The sequence below is a fragment of the Misgurnus anguillicaudatus genome, unplaced genomic scaffold (assembly GCF_027580225.2).
Source record: "Misgurnus anguillicaudatus unplaced genomic scaffold, ASM2758022v2 HiC_scaffold_37, whole genome shotgun sequence".
NCBI classification, from domain to species: Eukaryota; Metazoa; Chordata; class Actinopteri; order Cypriniformes; family Cobitidae; genus Misgurnus; species Misgurnus anguillicaudatus.
In genome coordinates, this window is record NW_027395287.1 from 57,501 (window position 1) to 64,458 (window position 6,958).

A 6,958-nucleotide genomic window follows, 5' to 3' on the forward strand; every position below is an offset into this window, starting at 1 on the left:
GGATGACGTGCCATTCGTTTTATTCGTTCGTCACTACCTCCGTGTGCGTGCCCGGGACTTTTCGAGGCATTTGTGTCTGACGTACGAGGCCTCTCGCCGGGCTCGAGAGGTCCCGAGATCCGGCCTACCGCAACCTTGGAGAGTCGCGAGGTGCTCTTCCCTATATACCCGATGGCACCTGTTCACCCTACCGTCCCCTGCTGGACGGGGCCCGGCCCGGGACTCGGCCGGGACGACGCACCTTCGTCGGTAAGAGTGAGAGGGTCCGTGACCCTGGAAGTGCGCGAGCCACCCGACTTGGGATCCATAATCGTCGGCGGCCCTGTCCCGCCCAAGACGAAGCGCCTTCGTCGGCCTGACATGTAGGGTCGTCGACCCTGGAAGTGCGCGAGTCACCCGACTCGACTTTAGCTGAGGCCGGGGAGGCCGGCCCGTCCCCGTCCGTGCCCGGGGACGATGCACCTTTGTCGGTGCGACCGAGAGGGTCGTCGACCCTGGAAGTGCGCGAGTCACCCGACTCGACTTTTTCACTGAGGCCGGGGAGGCCGGCCCGTCCCCGTCCGTGCCCGGGGACGATGCACCTTTGTCGGTGCGACTGAGAGGGTCGTCGACCCTGGAAGTGCGCGAGTCACCCGACTCGACTTTTTCACTGAGGCCGGGGAGGCCGGCCCGTCCCCGTCCGTGCCCGGGGACGATGCACCTTTGTCGGTGCGACTGAGAGGGTCGAGGACCCTGGAAGTGCACGAGCCACCCAACTCGACTTCCATAGCGGTCGGCGGCCCTGTCCCGCCCAGACACGAAGCACCTTTGTCGGTGCGACCGAGAGGGTCTTGGACCCTGGAAGTGCGCGAGCCACCCAACTCGACTTCCATAGCGATCGGCGGCCCTGTCCCGCCCAGACACGAAGCACCTTTGTCGGTGCGACCGAGAGGGTCTTGGACCCTGGAAGTGCACGAGCAACCCAACTCGACTTCCATAAGGGCCGGGGAGGCCGGCCCGTCCCCGTCCGGGGACGAAGCACCTTTGTCGGTGCGACTGAGAGGGTCTTGGACCCTGGAAGTAAACGAGCCGCCACACTCGACTTCCATAGAGGAAGGCGGCCCTGTCCCGCCCCAGACGATGCACCTTCGTCTGTCACACTGAGAGGGTCTTGGACCCTGGAAGCCGCCCCACTCGACTTCCATAGAGGTCGGCGGCCCTGTCCCGCCCCAGACGATGCACCTTCGTCTGTCACACGGAGAGGGTCTCGGACCCTGGAAGCCGCTCCACTCGACTTCCACGCTCGCTCGCTCCTTCGTCCGCGCCCCACGAGAATCAGGGACGCCCCGGGGCCGGCCGCTCGCCCGACCGACTTCCGGGACTCCCGGGACCGCCCGTGAGGCCTTCCGACGTCGCCCGAGACGAAGCGCGCGGGGTCGGTGCGCCCGAGAGGGCAGGAGGCACCGGGGCCGGCCGCTCGCCCGACCGGCTTCCGGGTCTCCGAGACCGCTCGGGTGACCTATCCTCGCGCCCGCCCGACCGACGGCCGGGGGCCCTCCGCGACCGGGGGTTTCCGTTTTACGGCCGACGCCGAGATCCTTCGACGGTTCCGACTCGTTTTGTTACGCTTTTGTCGGTTCGCGCCCGCGTTTGAGAGTATGCGTGCGGGGCCGAACCTCTGAGGCCGTGGCCTCGATCCAGGGCGGATCTTTTCTCACGTTTTATAAGGCCGTAGCCTAGATCCAGAGACTTTAGGATCTTTTAGCGGCTCGTGAGCCGTAGCGTTGATCCAGGGCGGATCTTTTAACAGGTTTTTAAGCCGTAGCTTTGATCCAGGGCGGATCTTTTCACGTCCGTAGCCTACAGATCCAGGGACTTTTGGATCTTATTGCCGTTTTTAGGCCGTAGCCTTGATCCAGGGCGGATCTTTTGGTGGTTTTTAAGCCGTAGCATTGATCCAGGGCGGATCTTTTTGCGGCCGTAGCCGAGTTCCCATCACCCAAGAAAGCTTTTCTTTTTAGGCCGTAGCCTGGATCCAGGACGGATCTTTCCGCCTAGGCGGCACGCGGATATGGGTTTCCCATCTTTCGGGTACAAGAGAGAGCTCTTTGCGAGCTTTTGGCCGCTCCGCGACCGACGCGTTCGCCCCGGGCGCTGCCTCGCCTCAGACGCCCTTCGACCGTTCCAACCGTTCCAGTTCTTTTAACGGTTCTTTCGTTCGTCGCACACCGAGGCTGGGCCAGACCTAACGGGAATCTCTTGTCTCTGTCTGCCCTGGGACGGCTATGGAAGTAGTGGCGAGGAGCTCGTCCCTATAAACCCGATGGCACCTGTTCACACTACCGGCCCTTTTGAGACGGGGCCCTGCCCGTGGCGGGCCCGGGAGGAGGCGCCCGCGTCGGTACGCGCGACGAGGTCCGACACCCTGGAAGTGCGCGAGTCACCCGACTTTAGCTCCATATTTTTCGCCGCACACCTCATGCCCAGGATGAGGCGCCCTCGTCGGTACGCGCGACGAGGTCCGACACCCTGGAAGTGCGCGAGTCACCCGACTTTAGCTCCATGTTTTCCGACGCACACCTCGCGTCCGCTCACGAGACCTCGTTTCGGCCTAGGGGTGTGCCACGTACCGCCCTCGCGTCCGCTTACGAGCGTCTTCTCGGGCTCGGCGGTGGGTCGAAGACCCTGGAAGTGTAGGACTTCCAGGACGCACGGGCGGCCGCGCACCGTCCCGAGCGCCCGCTTCCGAGTCACCCCTTCGGGCTAGGCAGGCTGGGTCGAGGGCCCTGGAGGTCCCCGACTTCCAGGAGGGAGGGCGGCCCTGTCCCGACCCGGCGTCCGCTCCCGAGTCACCCATTCGGGCTAGGTAGGCTTGGTCGGGTACCCTGGAGGTCCCCGACTTCCAGGAGGGAGGGCGGCCCTGTCCCCACCCGGTGTCCGCTCCCGAGTCACCCATTCGGGCTAGGTAGGCTTGGTCGAGGGCCCTGGAGGTCCCCCGACTTCCAGGAGGGAGGGCGGCCCTGTCCCCACCCGGTGTCCGCTCCCGAGTCACCCATTCGGGCTAGGTAGGCCTGGTCGAGGGCCCTGGAGGTCCCCGACTTCCAGGAGGGAGGGCGGCCCTGTCCCGCCCGCCTCGGAGGCCTCCCCTCGGGCAGGGGAGGCAGGGTCGGGGGCCCTGGATGTCCCCGACTTCCAGGAGGGAGGGCGGCCCTGTCCCCACCCGGTGTCCGCTCCTGAGTCACCCATTCGGGCTAGGTAGGCTGGGTCGAGGGCCCTGGAGGTCCCCGACTTCCAGGAGGGAGGGCGGCCCTGTCCCGACCCGGTGTCCGCTCCTGAGTCACCCCTTCGGGCTAAGCAGGCTGGGTCGAGGGCCCTGGAGGTTAGGGTTAGGACGCTTCCGACCCTGGAAGTGCGCGAGTCACCCGACTCGACTTTCGCTGAGGCCGGGGAGGCCGGCCCGTCCCCGTCCGTGCCCGGGGACGATGCACCTTCGTCGGTGCGACTGAGAGGGTCGAGGACCCTGGAAGTGCGCGAGCCACCCGACTCGACTTTTTCACTGAGGCCGGCCCGTCCCCGTCCGTGCCCGTGGACGATGCACCTTTGTCGGTGCGACTGAGAGGGTCGAGGACCCTGGAAGTGCACGAGCCACCCGACTCGACTTTTTCACTGAGGCCGGGGAGGCCGGCCCGTCCCCGTCCGTGCCCGGGGACGATGCACCTTTGTCGGTGCGACTGAGAGGGTCGAGGACCCTGGAAGTGCGCGAGCCACCCGACTCGACTTCCATTGCGGTCGGCGGCCCTGTCCCGCCCAGAGACGAAGCACCTTCGTCGGTGCGACCGAGAGGGTCTTGGACCCTGGAAGTGCGCGAGCCACCCGACTCGACTTTTTCACTGAGGCCGGGGAGGCCGGCCCGTCCCCGTCCGTGCCCGGGGACGATGCACCTTTGTCGGTGCGACTGAGAGGGTCGAGGACCCTGGAAGTGCGCGAGCCACCCGACTCGACTTCCATAGCGGTCGGCGGCCCTGTCCCGCCCAGACACGAAGCACCTTTGTCGGTGCGACCGAGAGGGTCTTGGACCCTGGAAGTGCGCGAGCCACCCGACTCGACTTTTTCACTGAGGCCGGCCCGTCCCCGTCCGTGCCCGGGGACGATGCACCTTTGTCGGTGCGACCGAGAGGGTCGAGGACCCTGGAAGTGCGCGAGCCACCCGACTCGACTTTTTCACTGAGGCCGGCCCGTCCCCGTCCGTGCCCGGGGACGATGCACCTTTGTCGGTGCGACCGAGAGGGTCGAGGACCCTGGAAGTGCGCGAGCCACCCGACTCGACATTTTCACTGAGGCCGGCCCGTCCCCGTCCGTGCCCGGGGACGATGCACCTTTGTCGGTGCGACCGAGAGGGTCGAGGACCCTGGAAGTGCGCGAGCCACCCGACTCGACTTTTTCACTGAGGCCGGCCCGTCCCCGTCCGTGCCCGGGGACGATGCACCTTTGTCGGTGCGACTGAGAGGGTCGAGGACCCTGGAAGTGCGCGAGCCACCCGACTCGACTTCCATAGCGGTCGGCGGCCCTGTCCCGCCCAGACACGAAGCACCTTTGTCGGTGCGACCGAGAGGGTCTTGGACCCTGGAAGTGCGCGAGCCACCCGACTCGACTTTTTCACTGAGGCCGGCCCGTCCCCGTCCGTGCCCGGGGACGATGCACCTTTGTCGGTGCGACTGAGAGGGTCGAGGACCCTGGAAGTGCACGAGCCACCCGACTCGACTTCCATAGCGGTCGGCGGCCCTGTCCCGCCCAGAGACGAAGCACCTTTGTCGGTGCGACTGAGAGGGTCTTGGACCCTGGAAGTGCGCGAGCCACCCGACTCGACTTCCATAGCGGTCGGCGGCCCTGTCCCGCCCAGACACGAAGCACCTTTGTCGGTGCGTCCGAGAGGGTCGAGGACCCTGGAAGTGCGCGAGCCACCCGACTCGACTTTTTCACTGAGGCCGGCCCGTCCCCGTCCGTGCCCGGGGACGATGCACCTTTGTCGGTGCGACTGAGAGGGTCGAGGACACTGGAAGTGCGCGAGCCACCCGACTCGACTTTTTCACTGAGGCCGGCCCGTCCCCGTCCGTGCCCGGGGACGATGCACCTTTGTCGGTGCGACTGAGAGGGTCGAGGACACTGGAAGTGCGCGAGCCACCCGACTCGACTTCCATAGCGGTCGGCGGCCCTGTCCCGCCCAGACACGAAGCACCTTTGTCGGTGCGACTGAGAGGGTCGAGGACCCTGGAAGTGCGCGAGCCACCCGACTCGACTTCCATAGCGGTCGGCGGCCCTGTCCCGCCCAGACACGAAGCACCTTTGTCGGTGCGACTGAGAGGGTCGAGGACCCTGGAAGTGCGCGAGCCACCCGACTCGACTTCCATAGCGGTCGGCGGCCCTGTCCCGCCCAGACACGAAGCACCTTTGTCGGTGCGACTGAGAGGGTCGAGGACCCTGGAAGTGCGCGAGCCACCCGACTCGACTTTTTCACTGAGGCCGGCCCGTCCCCGTCCGTGCCCGGGGACGATGCACCTTTGTCGGTGCGACTGAGAGGGTCGAGGACCCTGGAAGTGCGCGAGCCACCCGACTCGACTTTTTCACTGAGGCCGGCCCGTCTCCGTCCGTGCCCGGGGACGATGCACCTTTGTCGGTGCGACTGAGAGGGTCGAGGACCCTGGAAGTGCGCGAGCCACCCGACTCGACTTTTTCACTGAGGCCGGCCCGTCCCCGTCCGTGCCCGGGGACGATGCACCTTTGTCGGTGCGACTGAGAGGGTCGAGGACACTGGAAGTGCGCGAGCCACCCGACTCGACTTTTTCACTGAGGCCGGCCCGTCCCCGTCCGTGCCCGGGGACGATGCACCTTTGTCGGTGCGACTGAGAGGGTCGAGGACACTGGAAGTGCGCGAGCCACCCGACTCGACTTTTTCACTGAGGCCGGCCCGTCCCCGTCCGTGCCCGGGGACGATGCACCTTTGTCGGTGCGACTGAGAGGGTCGAGGACCCTGGAAGTGCACGAGCCACCCGACTCGACTTCCATAGCGGTCGGCGGCCCTGTCCCGCCCAGAGACGAAGCACCTTTGTCGGTGCGACTGAGAGGGTCTTGGACCCTGGAAGTGCGCGAGCCACCCGACTCGACTTCCATAGCGGTCGGCGGCCCTGTCCCGCCCAGACACGATGCACCTTTGTCGGTGCGACCGAGAGGGTCGAGGACCCTGGAAGTGCGCGAGCCACCCGACTCGACTTTTTCACTGAGGCCGGCCCGTCCGTGTCCGTGCCCGGGGACGATGCACCTTTGTCGGCGCGACTGAGAGGGTCGAGGACCCTGGAAGTGCGCGAGCCACCCGACTCGACTTTTTCCACTGAGGCCGGGGAGGCCGGCCCGTCCCCGTCCGTGCCCGGGGACGATGCACCTTTGTCGGTGCAGGGGAGGCTGGGTCGTGTGCCCTGGAGGTCCCCGACTTCCAGGAGGGAGGGCGGCCCTGTCCCCACCCGGTGTCCGCTCCTGAGTCACCCATTCGGGCTAGGTAGGCTGGGTCGAGGGCCCTGGAGGTCCCCGACTTCCAGGAGGGAGGGCGGCCCTGTCCCGACCCGGTGTCCGCTCCTGAGTCACCCCTTCGGGCAGGGGAGGCAGGGTCGGGGGCCCTGGAGGTCCCCGACTTCCAGGAGGGAGGGCGGCCCTGTCCCGGCCCGGTGTCCGCTCCTGAGTCACCCCTTCGGGCAGGGGAGGCTGGGTCGAGGGCCCTGGAGGTCCCCGACTTCCAGGAGGGAGGGCGGCCCTGTCCCGACCCGGTGTCCGCTCCTGAGTCACCCCTTCGGGCAGGGGAGGCTGGGTCGAGGGCCCTGGAGGTCCCCGACTTCCAGGAGGGAGGGCGGCCCTGTCCCGCCCGCCTCGGAGGCCTCCCCTCGGGCAGGGGAGGCAGGGTCGGGGGCCCTGGAGGTCCCCGACTTCCAGG